The 15,195-nt window shown below is 58.8% G+C and overlaps 1 protein-coding gene across 3 annotated transcripts in view; it reads right to left on the bottom strand.

The window, feature by feature from the left end:
* The window catches only part of GTF2IRD1 (GTF2I repeat domain containing 1), a 102,565-nt gene extending 87,414 nt beyond the window's left edge, over window positions 1–15,151 (bottom strand). For all 3 annotated transcript variants that reach the window (XM_034988683.1, XM_034988685.1, XM_034988684.1), the window contains exon 1: window positions 15,043–15,151. The gene's annotated coding sequence lies outside the window, so the exon portion shown is untranslated. The remainder of the gene's footprint in view (window positions 1–15,042) is intronic.
* Window positions 15,152–15,195: the final 44 nt, after the last annotated feature.

Genomic DNA, 15,195 nt, shown 5'->3' with positions numbered 1-15,195 from the left:
CACCCCCCCCCCCCCCCCCCCCGCCAGCGCCCCGCCCCACCCACCCCTTCCTTCCTTCCACTAACACTTCAGCATCCACTCAGGCCCACCTGGTTTGCGGGCGGTGGGGAGGGGGGGGCCATGGTACTGAAGTCCCCGCCACCTGCTGGGTCAGGGGCTGGTTCACATTAATGACCTGGTCCCTGGGGGATGACACACTTTATTTTGTGGCTGGAGGGTCTCAGACACGGAGACGCAGGTGCACCAACACCCCCCCAACCCCGTCACAGCTTTCCCACTCCATCACATCGGACGCCCCAGGGTCCCCAGGAGAGAGGCAGGACAGGGCAGGGATCATCACCCGTCCCTCACTGGACAACGGAGGCGCAGTGTGTAGGTGACCTTCCTATGATTGCACAAGAACCCCAGCGGGGGAGCAGGACTCCGTTCACGCTCTGTTTCCCCGGCCTCCCATCCCAAAGCCTATAAGGGCTCGTGTTTAAACACCCACTACTGCCCTGCTCTGTGCTCACCACTCCCTCACTTGGGCGAGGAGAGCTTGACCACCTCGATCCACCAGGGACGAGTCAAGCTCCCCCGAAGCCCTGGCCAGGTGGTAGGATTCCGCAGAGTTCTCCTCCCCGGGGATGGGAAGAACCTGGAGGAGCCCAGCCCAGGCCACACCGTCCCCTCCCTAGAGCCCAACGACCCATGACACAGCAGCCCCTCACCAAAGGCCAGTCCTTGTGAGATCTGGGTCTAGTCAAGGCTCTGCCAACCCAGGGGCTGTGTGATACTGGGCAACTTGCTTCCCCTCTCTGAGCCTCAGTCTCTGCCTCCAGTAAGGACAGACATCCACGGCACCCTGCCCATTCCTCCCTCACAGAGCAGTGGTGGGAGGTGAAAACAAGGCCCAACAGAGCCTTTCTATCCAAACCCTACCTTGGCCTTGGGCCCAGCTGAGACGCCACGTCACATTAAGTTCACCATGACCATCAGCAGCCCCACGACTGCCCCGTGCCGTGCTGTGAGCATGCTTTCAACCCCCTGCAGCAGCCCTAGAGCACCGTGGTTCTCCTCCCATTTGACAGATGAAGACAGGGATGCTCAGAAAGGCTGAGTAACTTGCCCAAGGTCACACAGCCAGAAGAGTCAGGGGCTGGCTTCAAAGCAAAGTCTGCCGGAAGGAGAGAATGTGCACCCAACCCGTGCCAAGGTCCCCGAAGCAGCCCCCCCCAGACAGCCCCCACGCCCAGGCCCAGCTCACTGTCCAGTGACTGCGTGCAGATATTCGCAGAAGGGCTCTCTAACACAAACTCCTTTTCTGCCTCCCCCACAGGGTGAGAAGCTTCAGGAAAGGGGCCAGGCTTCCTGTCTGGGGTCACAGTGAGGCCCAAGGAGAGCTTCCTGGAGGCCCCGTGAGTTCTGAAAACCAGAAGGGACCCCAAAGTATGGAGACATCATTTTGTGAGACAAAGACAGGGCTGAGGGCCCAGGAAAGGGTCCTGTGCTGCCAAGATCATGGGCCTTCCAGGCCCGGGGGGCGGGGGGGGGGTGCCCGGCGGGGAGGTGTTACAGAGAAGGCACGGCACGGATTCCAGGAACTGCCCTCCACACAGACTCCAGACTCTCGGGGTCACCCAGTCTGCCCCCAGCCCCTACCACCCATCTGCAGGAGCACAGAGCCCAATGAATGCATGGGAGCAGGGAATCCCTGGTTTCCTGCCCCAAAAGGAACCCCATCTGAAGCCTGGGATGAGAAAGCCACTCCTCTTCCAAAGCTGTGGCCCCCACAGAGGTGCAGGTTGGTGGGGAGGGGTCCCAGGCCTGACTCCTGACATCCTCATGCCCCTGTCCAGGGCACCCGTTGGCTTTCCAAGGCCTGCAGTGTGAGAACCCTCCTCGTGGGGCTGACGGAGCTCTGAGCTGGCTCTCTGAGGCGGGTGACACAAACCTGGCCGGGAGCCAGCTCCAGCTCCCTGCTGCAGGCTGACCTGCCCGTCCCCTCCCCCAGGCCCACCCTCCCAATAAGTCTCCAGACCTCTCAGCTGCACCTCGAGGCGGAGACACAGCCCACACGGCAGTGACTCAACATCAACGCCAGGATAAACCCAGGGCCTGCATCTGCAAGACCCGGTCCACCTGTCCGAGGAGGGTCAGCACCCAAGACATCCCACCTGCCCCCTGTCTCCTGGGTCTCCTGGGCTCTCTCCTTAAGGAGGTTCTTCCAGATTGTCAACCCCACCCTGCCGACCCCGAGGACCAGGGCTGCTGGGATTTACCCGGACACATAATGGGGCTTTGGGGTTATCCCGATGCCATGGGTTTCCAGGGCAGAAGCCAGCGCCCCTCTCTCTTGCCTGTCCCCGGGGGCCACCAGCCATTCCTATGCATCACCGAAACCAACTACATTCCACCTCCAGCCTGTGCTACACTCCCTTCTTCCTCGTCTGGGGTGTTTTAGAGGCCCTGACCCACCCCCCACCCCTGCCTTTGGCCATACGCTGCCCCAAAGCCTCCCGTCAGCTGTTTGGCCTCAATGTGCCCGCCGAGTCCCCTGGAACAGGCAGATGAGGCTCCAGGTGCCCCCGGGAGGGCAAGGAGTCCCAGCCCACGAGTTGTGAGATGCAGTTTTGGATCCTGATTCTTGTAACTCTGGAATCAGCCAAGTGCCTTCCCAGCCCTGGTCTCAGCCTCCCCATCTGAAAAGGAAAGGTCGTCCACCTATTCTGAGGTCCCTTCCAGTTCTAATGGTTCATGGATCCAAAGCACAGGGCATGGCAGACGCCATCCAGGAAGCTCGGGAACAGCAGAGGAAGGTGGCGGGAGGGGGCACCAGCGAAGATCCCCGGCCCCAGCACTGGGCCTAAGTCCCGTGAGCCAGTCTGAAAGCCCCAAACCCAACAGTTACGGGTCTACGGAGGTAAAGTGGATGGAAAGGCGAACCCTGCATGGGAGTTAATCCTGAAAGGCCAGTTCAGGCTCAGACTGGCTTTTTGAAACTGAGGGGTAACATACACACAGTGAAATCCACGCTCTTTGGCAGTCCTATGAGTTTTTACAAATGCAACCTTCTGTAACTGCTACTGCAATCAAGACACAAGGCAGTCCCATCAGCACCCCAAACTCCACCATGCCCGTCAACCCGCCCCCACGCAACTCCGGATCTGCTCCGTCCCTATAGTTTTGCATTTTCCCAGATGTCGTGCGAACGCAACAGGACCTGGCTTTCTGGGTCTGCCACCTTTCAGCCAGCCTAACGCTCGGGGGAGTCACCCGTGCCGTGTGGATCTAGACCTTGTTTTTTTTTTTTTTTTTTTTTTTAAAGATTTTATTTATTTATTTGAGAAAGAGAATGAGAGACAGAGAGCACCAGAGGGGAGAGGGTCAGAGGGAGAAGCAGACCCCCCACTGAGCAGGGAGCCCGATGCGGGACTCGATCCCGGGACTCCAGGATCATGACCTGAGCCGAAGGCAGTCGCTTAACCAACTGAGCCGCCCAGGCGCCCTAGACCTTGTTGGTTTTTAACACGGACTCATACCCCACGGTCTGAATGTACATACGGGGGTTTGCTTCTCTGTGCACCACCGGCCGGACACTCAGATTGTTTCCAGTGTGGGGCAATGATGAAGAAAGCCACTCCAGATATTTCTCTTCTTCAGGTTCTTATGTAAAGTTTTCGTTTCCCTTGGGTAAATACTGAGGAACAGAACTGCCGGGTCATACGGCGAGCATATGTTTTAACTTTGCAAAAAGCTGCCCCCAAATCCACAGAGACACCATTAGTGGTTGCTAGGGGGCTGGGAGTGGGGGGGAATGGGGAGGGGCTGCTAATGGGTATGGAGTTTCTTTCGGGGGTGATAAAAATTCTTCTGGAATGAGACAGTGGTGACAGCTGTACAGCTTTGTGACTATACTAAAAACCACCGAGTAGAATACTTTAAAATGGTGAATTTTATGATGTGATTATATGTCCACGAAAATAATAAATAAACTGTTTTCCAAAAATGGCCATACCACTTTACTCTCCCACCAGCCGTGTCTGAGGTCTAGCCCAGGCCAGTTTTTTTTTGTTGTTGTTGTTGTTGTTTTTAAAGATTTTACGTATTTATTTGACAGAGACACAGCGAGAGAGGAAACACAAGCAGGGGGAGCAGGGGAGGAAGAAGCAGACTTCCCGGGGAGCAGGGAGCCCGATGTGGGGCTTGATCCCAGGACCCTGGGACCATGACCTGAGCCGAAGGCAGACGCTTAACGACTGAGCCACCCAGGCGCCCCTAGCCCAGGCCAGTTTTAAAGGCAAGACATTCCACAGCTGGTTGCCGGGAAGGGAGAAGCAAAGGCCCTGAGGCAGGATTGAGTGAGCCCTGGGCTACAGGTCTCTGAGGCTGAGCAGAAAGGAGGTCTCTGGATGGGGAGGGGGATAAGGGAGGCATGACAGGTGACTGGCACTGCCCTTCACAAAGTGGGATCCCCTAAGGCCCCAGATGGGCAGTGGTAACTCTGGGCCGCATAAGAGCCAGGCACCCATGATCTAAGTCCCCACCCTACCTGTTGGGGGGTGTTCCATATCCCTCTTCTTGCTCCTGGAAAAATGAAGATGTCCACACTGGTCTGGGCCACAAGGGGCAAAGAAGGGCAAAGTCTGCCCATTAGCATTCCCAATCCCCTTCTTCCCCAAAAGGCATGCCTCTATCTTCCCAGTTCCCTTGTAGTTAGGGGGCACCATAGGACCAAAGTCTGACCTGTGTGAAACCGGATAAGCGCCCAAGGAGAGCATGCGTGAAGGCAAAGCTTTGAGAGTAGAAGCATTCTGCCCTCACTCCTTCTCTCCATCTGGACCATGGCTGTGAGGACTGGAGGGGCTGCAGCTATTTTGTGACCATGAGGCATAAGCGTGAAGACAAAATCAACATCACATGAGGTAGCACTTCACCCTTTCTAGGATGGCTATACTCAAAGACAATACCAAGTGTTGGCAAGGATGTGGAGAAACTGGAACCCGCATACACTACCGGTAGGAGGGTAAAATGGCACAGCCACTTTGGAAAGCAGTCAGGCAGTTCTTCAGTATGTTAACCGCGAAACTGCCATTATGACCCACTATGACCTCCACTCACAGGTGTTTAGCCAAGAGAACAGACAGGATAGTTCACACAAAAGTTCATATACAACCGTTCACAGCAGTGCTATTCGCAACAGCCCGAAAGGGAAATGACCCAAATGTCCCTCAACCGATGAATGGACGGATAAGCAAGAGGTGGTCCATCCACACAAGGGAATATTATTCAGCCATAAAAAGGAACAGACCTCTGACCCCTGCCGCAACATGGATGAACCTCGAAAACGTGATGTGGAGCAAAAGAAGCTGGACGCCGAGGCCACGTATTATAGTATTCCACTGACGTGAAACGTCCAGAATAGGCAAATCTGTAGGGACAGAACGTGAGTCAGTGGTTGCCAGGGTTGGGGGGAGCAGAGGGCTGACTACTTCCTGGGTCAGGATTTCTTTTCCGGGTGATGAAATGCTCTGAAATGAGCGGTGAACACCGCACAACTCCGTGAACGTATGAAAGCACACTTTAGCATATGCTTCCAAGGAAGTAATTTTTAAAGGAACTTAAAACAATCTAACAAGCTAAGGGAGGCAAGGAACTGAGCCCCCGACGGCATCGCTGAGCCCCCATCCCAGCCTCCGGCTGCCTCGCCAAGGACTTCTCCTTGTCCAAGCTGTTCAAGTTGAGGCTTTCGATTACCTGGAGCCAAAGAGTCCTGACCAACAGCCTGGTCCCCCTGGGCCCCCTGCCAGGACTCGAGGGGGCTCTGTACACGGGGCAGCACCTGGGGTAGGCTGGTGGTCGGGATTCAGCGAAACGTCAGGTTATCCCAGTGACCACTGGTGGCCCCCGGAATGCCTGCCACACACACACACACACACGTGCACGCACACAAGCGTGTGTGTCTAAATACCCCAGGGGATTAACTGTCTTGATGCTCCACACTTGTGCTCTCTCCACACACACCAGCTGCCCTTCACGGAGGGGAAACCCCCCCAAACTGGGCTGCACCCAGCCCCAGGAGACACAGTGTCGTCGTCCCCCCCCCAGCCACCCCCCCCCCCCACCACCCGCCAGACGCCCCTGAGAGCCACAGTCGGACCAGCAACCGGGGGAGGATGGGGGTGAGCCAATGAGAATCAGTACCGAAGGGTGGAGAAGGCCCCTGACCTTCCAAGGCCCCACCCCGAGTGCCCTGACACCGGCTTCTAATTCACTTAGCAAGTTTGTACTGGATGCTCACTCTTTGCCAGGCAGGGTGCTGGGTGCTGGGGGCAGGGGGGTGGAGGGACAAGGCACCAAGGCCCAGACCCAACGGAGGGTGACAGACAAGTCCAAGGGCGGTCAGAACACAGGACGTGATGGGGCACCTCGGTGGCTCAGTTGGTTAAGCGACTGCCTTCGGCTCAGGTCATGATCCTGGAGTCCCGGGATCGAGTCCCGCATCGGGCTCCCTGCTCGGCGGGGAGTCTGCTTCTCCCTCTGACCCTCCTCCCTCTCATGCTCTCTGTCTCTCATTGTCTCTCTCACAAATAAATAAATAAAATCTTAAAAAAAAAAAAAATTAAAAAAAATAAAAATAAAAAAAATAAAAAAAAAAAGAACACAGGACGTGATAAGGGCTGTGCTGGGGGACATTCAGGGGTTGTAGGAACACAGAGGAGGGGCATCTAACACAGCCTTGGAAGGGGGCACAGGGAAGGCTTCCAGAGAGAAGGGCCATCTGAGCTGCGACCTGCGAGTAGAAATCAGCCCGATGAAATGGACAGGGCGCATTAAGTACGTTCCAGGGAGAAGCAACACCACACGGGGAAGCCAGACAGAAGCACAGCATGTTCTAGAAACCCAGGGAAGCTCACTGGGCTGGCACGGAAACAGGCAGGGCCTGGCCATGCCCAGTCTGGGAGTGAGGCAACTAGAGGAAGGCTTTCACCTGGACCCAACACAATGCCCCGAGCTGGGCCCCGCCGGGGAAATGCTCACCTGGCCACATGCACAGTCACTGATCACTGTCTCTGGACCCTTAGACTGTCGCGCCCTCCCCCAAACTCCCCGCTCCCTCCCCCCACCCCTGCACTTGCAATGCCCACCAGAGACTACTCCTGGTCCAAACCCCACCCATCCTCCAGGGGCCAATGAAAAGTCACCTCCTACAGGCTGCCCTCAGGCATATCCCTATGGGAAAAGAGGGCTCTCCAAAACCCCACCACAGGGCCACTGCCCCTGGTAGCCCCAGCCCCAGGGGACTAACCAGGTCCACCCCTGGGGTTTTCCCAGCTCACAGAAACAGAAACTGAGGCACGGCAGGCTCCAGGCTCCACGGGCAGAGGAGGTAAGAGCGCAGCAGGGAAGGATGGCATCCAGTTCTTCTCTGGGCAGGACTGGGGCCCCCAGAGAGCGAGACTCTGGGGTCATCATGTGACAAGGTGAGAAAACACTCAACTGGAAGAGCAACCAGCTTCCCCCAACCGAACGTGCTGATCGTCCCAAGAACACTGCAGTGTAGGGAGAAGCACCCTCATTTGTTCAGATGAGGCTCGGAGAGGTAAAGTCACTTGCCTGACACCACACAGCACGTCGGCAGTTAGCACTGGGACTTGAACCCATGTCTGTCTGGCTTCAAAGGCCCTGCTGGTTCCACGGCACCCCTGCTGGCAAGTAGAGAAGGCCTGAGGCAGGTAAAGGAGCCCCAAGGAGGGGCACTGGCCTCTGACCCAGGGCGAGGAAGAGCATCTCTCCCTTGGATATGCAGGGCGATGGGCCAGGACCGGAGGGAGGATGTGGTCAGCTTACCCACCCAGAGGGCTGCACCCCCAGCTGGAAGCCAGGGCGCACATGGGGAACAGGGCAATCACCCCCCTTCCCTAGCTCTCCCAACCTGGGCCTCCCTGCTGAAAGCCGGCACACCTGAAAAACCAGCTCCTGGATAAACACGAGAGACACCAGGCTGGCCCAGTCATAAGACCCCCCTGGAGCCCGCCAGGACCACCTTGGAGCTGGGTGGGCGGGCAGGCAGTGGTCCTGTCTGCTCCAGGGAGCCACCCAGGAGCACCCGAGTATGGGCCTCGCCTGCTCCAGTCCTCCCAGACTTCCCACCAGGTACTGCCCAAGGGTCGGAGTGAGGGGTGCAGGCTTTGAGACCGGGTCAGGGGAGTCAGGGGGGCCGGGGGAGGGGTGCTGGGGGCTGCCGGGCTCACCAAGAATAAATGACTTGTTTACCAAAAACAAAGTTAAAACCCCTCCAATCTCTCAAGACACCCAATGCAGGTCACGTTAGCACCCCAGGAGCTGCCTCTCCTACGGGGCGCACATGCCCTGGGGGGCCGCCAAGGTCCTGTTGGGCCTCCCTTCACTCAGACGCCACCGTTCACGCCGCCCACCCACAACCTTGCAAGGTACTGCTGTCTCCCTTCTCAGATGGGCAAACTGAGGCTCAGCCGACTTGGGAGCTGTCCAACTCATGCAGCGGGCCCGCAGCAGAGCTGGAATCGGTCTGACTAGAAGCTTCCGTGACCAGCCGAAATCTCAGTGATGCCCACAGAAATGTCCAGAACAGCCACCGTCCGTGCAGCACGGACCACATGCAGAGGTAGATGGCAAACGTTTTTATTTAGGACCCTAACAGGTAACGTGGATAAAAGCGGCCCTGCTCTGGCTCCAAGGGGGACACAGGGAACCGGGGGTCTGCATGTCTCCCCCTCCTCCCCGTCGGCAGCACCCCCCTGCCCCGTAGGGCTCTGTGGAGGCCCACCCGCTTGTGTGACCACAGCTGAGTCCCTCACTGGCCCTGTTCTCCCATTTACAGATGACCAAACCCGAGCACAGAGATCAGAAGTCACTTGCCTGAGGTCACACAGCCCCCTTCCATGGGACCCTAAATCACGCTCCTGACTGTTACGCCGGCCTCAGTGTCCTTTCCTACCCACCTCCCCTCCCCGAACAAGGAAAACAGAGAAGTTCTACCCTAAGCTAAAAGGCTGCAGGAGTGGAGACCGGGGACACAGCCAGGGACCCGCAGACTCCAGGGCAGCGGGGCGTCCAGAGATGGGTGAGCACCACCGGGCACATGCAGCTGCCCTCGCCCGCCCCAGCTGTCCTGGCCTCAGAGCATCACTGTGCCAGGAGCCCACCTGCACAGCGGAGGGCTGTGTGGGTGTGAGGGTGGCTGCAGGCAGGTGTAATTTCATCAGGGGCTCGCCGGCCGGATGAGTCACCAGAACCAGAGGATGAAATTCTAGCTCTGCGGACAGAGGTGTGCACCTCTCTCGGCTCACGGTGAGCTCTCAGTGGGGGCGGGGACGGGGCACAGGCAGTGCCTCTGTGAACTTGAGCAAAAGGTACCCCTTCCTCTGGGCTGGTCCCAAGCGGGGCTCTGCAAACCCAGTGTCCCTGACCACAGAGCGGGTGGAGCTATGTGGCATGCCAGACGATGGAACACTCCTCAGCTACCCCAAGGTCGAAGAAGCCACACTCAGGCTGCATTCTGTGTGACTGCATTTATGTGACATTCTGGAAAATGCGAAACTACAGACACGGAAAACACACAGTGGTTAAAAAAAAGAGAGAAAGAGGGGCGCCTGGGTGGCTCAGTCGTTAAGCGTCTGCCTTCGGCTCAGGTCGTGGTCTCAGGGTCCTGGGATCGAGCCCCGCATCGGGCTCCCTGCTCAGCGGGGAGCCTGCTTCTCCCTCTCCCTCTGCTTCTCTCCTGCCACTTGTGCTCATGCTCTCTCTCAAATAAATAAATAACCAAAAAAAAAAAAAAAAAAGAGAGAGAGAGAAAGAAAGAAAAGAAAAAGAAAACACACAGTGGTTGCCAGGGGCTGGGGGAGGGTAAGAGGCTGGCGGCAAATGAGCTTGAGGGAGCTTTCAGAGGTGATGGAATGTTCCATGTCTTGACAGGGGCTGGGCTGCGTGAATGTGTACAATGGTCAAACCCCTTGGAAAGCACACTTATTAAAACTTGAGCTTTTCACTGGATATCCCTCATCCCTTGACAAAACATAGAACAACGTATGGGGTGAGCCCCCCCTACGTGCAGGCCTGGGGCCGGACGCCAGGGCCTGAGACCCCGCAGACCCAGGGCAGGGGGAAGGGGGTGATATCTGTAAGTTTCTTACTGGCTGGTGGACTGACAGACTGATGGACAGATATAGACTCCCCTCTATGGTGGTTCTGCCAGAAGCCAGAAAATGTACCTTGAAACCCGCGCCCCCCACACCCCAATCGGCAAACAGGTCTGGCCCCGTCCAAGCCTCCAGGAGAGAAGCCACCTGAGGGCTATACCTCCAGCTACCCGCCTCCAGCTACAGGCTCAGGCTCTCCATCCCCAACTACACAGCCTTGCTGGGCACCTGCAAGCTGCCCAGGACCCCAAGCCCCTGAGCCAGGACCACTCACCTCTGGCTTCCCACACTGTCTCCACTCTAGGCCTGCACTGGGGTGACCCACATATCCATGCTCTAGAAGCGTCCCCCCGCCCCAATCACAGCACCTGAGGCTCAGGCAGGATGGGGGGTATCCTCTGCATTCCACAGGTGAGCACACAGCCTGGACTTGGGGGCTATCCCGGCTGTAGCCAGTCCACATTCCCGGGGTCTCAGCTCAGCACAGGGGCTGGAGGCTACCTCGGATGGCTGTATGCAGTGGACTCCACGGGGACTGCCCCTCACGCCTGTGACCCAACCCAGCGAACATCCTCCCCTACCAGCCCCCCCAGCCCCCGAGGCTGGATCTCCAAGCCTTGCAGGGGAGGACATCAGACCGACGGCCTCCCAGTGCTCAGGCCTGGCTCTGCACACCTTGACTGCAAATCCTAACTCGGGCGTCTGCTCCGGTGTACCCCATAACTCCCGTTCCCCTCCCCCTCCTGCCACAGTGGCACAGAAATCTCTGAAAACCAGGGCTTCCCAGACTGGGGATCCCTGAGTCCCCCACACCACCCAAGCCTAACAGGGGATCCGGACTAGAGAAAGCCGGACCAAGGAAACTGGATTCAGCGCTACCTGATTCGAACTCACCCAGACCATCCCTGGAGCTTTAGGTTGAGCCTCTCCCCAGTTCCCAACAGTCCCGTCACCCAGAGGTCATAGCTGTAGGGTTGCCAGATAAAATACAAGACCCTAGGGGCGCCTGGGTGGCTCAGTCGTTAAGCGTCTGCCTTCGGCTCAGGTCATGATCCCAGGGTCCTGGGATCGAGCCCCGCGTCCGGCTCCCTGCTCGGCGGGAAGCCTGCTTCTCCTTTTCCCACTCCCCCTGCTTATGTTCCCTCTCTTGCTGTCTCTCTCTGTCAAATAAATAAATAAAATCTTAAAAAAAAAAAAATACAAGACCCCAGTTCAGCTTCAGAGAAACAAACAAGTAAGTCTTTAGTATAAGTTACGTCCTCAATCCTGCATTATCCGTGGCTTATCTGAAATCCAAATTTAACTGGGGAATCCCTATTTTTATTAGCCAGATCTGGCAACCAGAAGCAGGTGGTCCTGAAGGAGGGAGACGGGGGATGCACAAATAGCTCTGGGTTGGCCAGGCCCAGCTCCGGACCAAGAGGAAGGGGTTCAGGAGCAAGAGTTCTGCCTGAGACACCCCCACCAGTCATCCCAAGCCCAGGAAGGGACAAAGTACGGCCTCACTCAGCTCATTCAGCAAATGTAACTCCCCACAAAGTGAACGAGGGCTCAGCCCCCTCGCACCCCCTCCCCCGGGGCTCTGTGCCCCTTGGTTGTCATCAGCCATAACCCCATAGCCCTGAGCCTGAAATGACAGAGCATCTACCCTGGTGCGCATGAGGATCACAGAATCCCAGCCAGACACGCCTGCCAACGAGGGACCCGGGAGCCAAGTGAGGGAGCCGGCTCCCCTCGGGCCCCGCCTGGACACCCCACCACCTACACACAGAAGTCTCCATTGTCACCCTGCAGCAGGATGGGGAGCATCTCATTGCCTTATAACCATTTTCATCTCCTCCAGTTCTCCCACAGAAAACAATCCTTCCACCGCTCCGCCCCCGCTTAGGAGTTCCTGCTGGGATTTCCCTTGCAGTCGCCCCAAGGGTCCACGTCTCCTGGGCCCCACACCCTCCCAGAAGGTTCCAAGTCCCTGGCCCCGAGTCCCGCTCCGCTCCCCAGTGTTTGTGAATTAACCCTGCCGTCCCTCCGCAGGCCCACAGAGCTGGGCACACTTTCCTGCTTGTCCCACAGAACCCGGCTGTGAGCCGTCACAGAGAAACCCCCAAACGGCGAAGAGTCGGAGGACTGAGAGAAGCAGGACAGAGGACATCCAGGGAGCAGAGCCCCAGGCTCGGGTGTGAGGGGAAGACAGCTGCAGTAATGGGAGGATGGGGAGCAGGAAGCTCAGGGGAAGACCCTGGGATTCTCCCCATTGTGTGGGGGCCCTTCCCCAGAGATGGGGATTCAGGAATAAGGGGAGGAGCTGCTTAGCAATGTGGACCACTTCATTCGTTCCCTCAAGTAGCCATTCGACGAGCATTCGGGTACCAGCCCCGGGGCACCAGGGAATCCAAAGCAAGCCTCGGTCCCTGCCCTGTCCCTAGTGCACTTGGGGAGACAGATGTGGAACTTTTGAGTGAGATCAACACTGGGACAGACGAAGGACAGGACATCATGGGGGTACACCTTGGCCGGCCCTGGGATTCCAGCCCGAGGACACGACAGCCGGTGGAGTCTTCAAAGAGAGGAGACGAGAGGGACAAGTCCTGCCACCCTTACCCCTCATGCTAGCCAGGTCGGGCCATCGGAGGAAGTCTCCCACCCCCTCGGGGGAAAGATGGAAAGAACCTTCCAGGGAAAAGGAACAGCCCATGCAAAGGCCATTCAGGAAAACTGCGGCATTCAACGAGCCAGAGCCAGTTGAGGAGGCCGTGGGTGGACAGAGGACAGCCGGCGCAGATGAACCCGAACCCAAACCCAGAACGGGGAGGGCCGAGGAGACGCGGCCTGTGCCTCCAAGGTCCCACTGAGGATGCGAACGCCCCGAGGCGTCACCCACCACATCACCCTGAGATCCTCATCTGGGGTTTCTGACAAGCCGGCTGCCACCCAACTGTGCAGGCCCTGGCTGCTGGAGACAGGCTTCTGGAACAACTGCCTCCGAGACCCCTATCATTATGTCTGCCTTGCCGACTAGTTCCAAGCACCGACCGCTGCGTTGGAAGGCTAGCCTGGCTCTGGGAGACTGCCTCCAAAGAAGAGATAAAAAGTATTTGTGATTAACACGCTGCACGTAAATGACCCTTCCTCCAGCACCTAGAGAACAGTGCCCTTAAGTAGGTCAAGCATGACCCTCCAACGCTGTCTTCGAGACCCAGTTTTGCAACCTTCGGCCCCAGGTCTCCCACATTTTAAATGTGTGGGCAGCGAGTGGCCGCAGAGTTCCCACCTTTGCTTGGTTCCTCTGCTGGGGTGCTCTGGGACCCTCTGAGTCAGAGCCTCAACTTTCTAGGTCACTCATGGAGTAGGCTACGGAATGGGGTGTGGTCTTAAGCCTCTCGCATCCCCAAAGCAGGTCGGGGATTCCGACATCCTGTCACCTTGGAGCCAGGTCTGTCCCTTGGTCCAGCGCTCCCTGTTCAGAAGAGGTGAGAGGCTATCTCGCAGCCTCCTGGGCTCCTTCCCGCCGTGGGTGGCTCGTGATGGGCACCGGACCACCCCCATCGCTGCCACCCCTGCGCCCAGACCTTCCCCACCAACAGCCACCAGCCTCCCAGTCACGGCCACCTCTTGCCCCGAATAAACCATCAATGCCCGTGCCCTTTCCCTTTGGGAATGACGCTGCTGAAATAAATGGCTGCTTGGAAAGGCACCTCCCAAGCCCCGAAGACCCGGGCAGTGCCGAGGAGCAAACAGTCCCAGGCACGGGGCAACCAAATCCCGCCAGAGGAGGTCAGAGCGGCTTCTGGCCGCCCCTTCCTCCCACTGGGCGCAAACGCCCACTCCTCTAACTGTCCTCGCCTACCGCTCACTCCAGCTCCTGGGCCCAGGGCAGGCCCACGCCCCGTATCACCAGTACCACACTCCATCCAAGGCCGGCGCTTCCCCCTGCGGGCCTGGCATGGAGAGCCCCTCACTTGGGCTGCGACGGGGACACAGGAGCCTCCCACCCCAGCTCTGGTCCTGGGGGGCTGGGTCACATGGCCAGACGTCCAGGGCTCCAGCACCGCCAGGAGGGCAGAACTCTCAGCTGCAAGCTTCCCCCCTCTGCCCTGGGCCCAGGCCAGGGCATCGTCCCTCTCCCTGGTCACAGGCCGGGGCTGGAGCCCAGGAGAGGCATCAAGCCCATCATTTCCAGGGACTCAGGAGGGGGGGGTGGGCATCAAGCACCCTGGGGCGCTCCACAGGCCTCCCTGCCCATGTGCAGGAACTCAGAGACCACCCACATGCGCGGCACCCCCAACTTGCTCTCCCGGAAGCTTGGTGGCCCCCACTGCCAACCTCTGAGACTCTTCCCCGCCCTCCTCCAGAGGTTCAGCTGCCACCACTCAGGCCGGCCCCCTCCCGGGGTACCCCGACAGGAACCACTGTGCCGGGGCAGTCCTGGCTGTGTTGGACTCAGCCTGCGAGTGAGGGGCACGGGCCAGGAGATGGCCCAGCCCGAAGAAGGCAGAGGTGGGGGGGGCGGGGACCCGCGGCCTTCCCAGCCCCCTCTGCTCCCACACTGGCGCCCGCCGCCGCGGGCAGCACGACTGACCTCATTCGCCAACTGCAGCAGCCTGCGGGCGCCCGTCGCCCGCCCCGGGGCGCCCCCCACCTCCGCGAGGGCCGGGGGTGACAGCTCCCGGCTCCCCCCCCCTCCCGGCAGGTGGGGGCGGCCGGCCCTCCCTCCGCCGCCCCCCCCGGCCCGAATTATAATCCCAGTCACGTGCCTCCCCAGGCACCCAAAAGCCGGACCCAGATTCTGGAACACCTTGAGGGGGAGGGGCGGGGGCCACGGGGGTGGGAGGAGAAGGGGAGAAGGGCCTCGGCGCCCGCCCCCCGCAAAAGTTTCTCCTACCTTGGAGGATCCCCAAGCGCTCCTGCCAGCGTCGCCCCGGCCCCGGCCCGCGGCCAGGACTCAGCCTCCTGCCGCCGCCTCCTTAATTAATCCGGGAGAATGGGGGAAGGCGCGGCGGAGGGAGGCGCGGCGCGGCGCGGCGCGACGGGGGGG

This window comes from Mirounga leonina, unplaced genomic scaffold (genome assembly GCF_011800145.1).
Source record: "Mirounga leonina isolate KUSES-001 unplaced genomic scaffold, KU_Mleo_1.0 Mir_454, whole genome shotgun sequence".
NCBI lineage: Eukaryota > Metazoa > Chordata > Mammalia > Carnivora > Phocidae > Mirounga > Mirounga leonina.
Note: the sequence above shows the minus strand (reverse complement) of the source record. Positions and strands in the feature narration are given on the sequence as shown.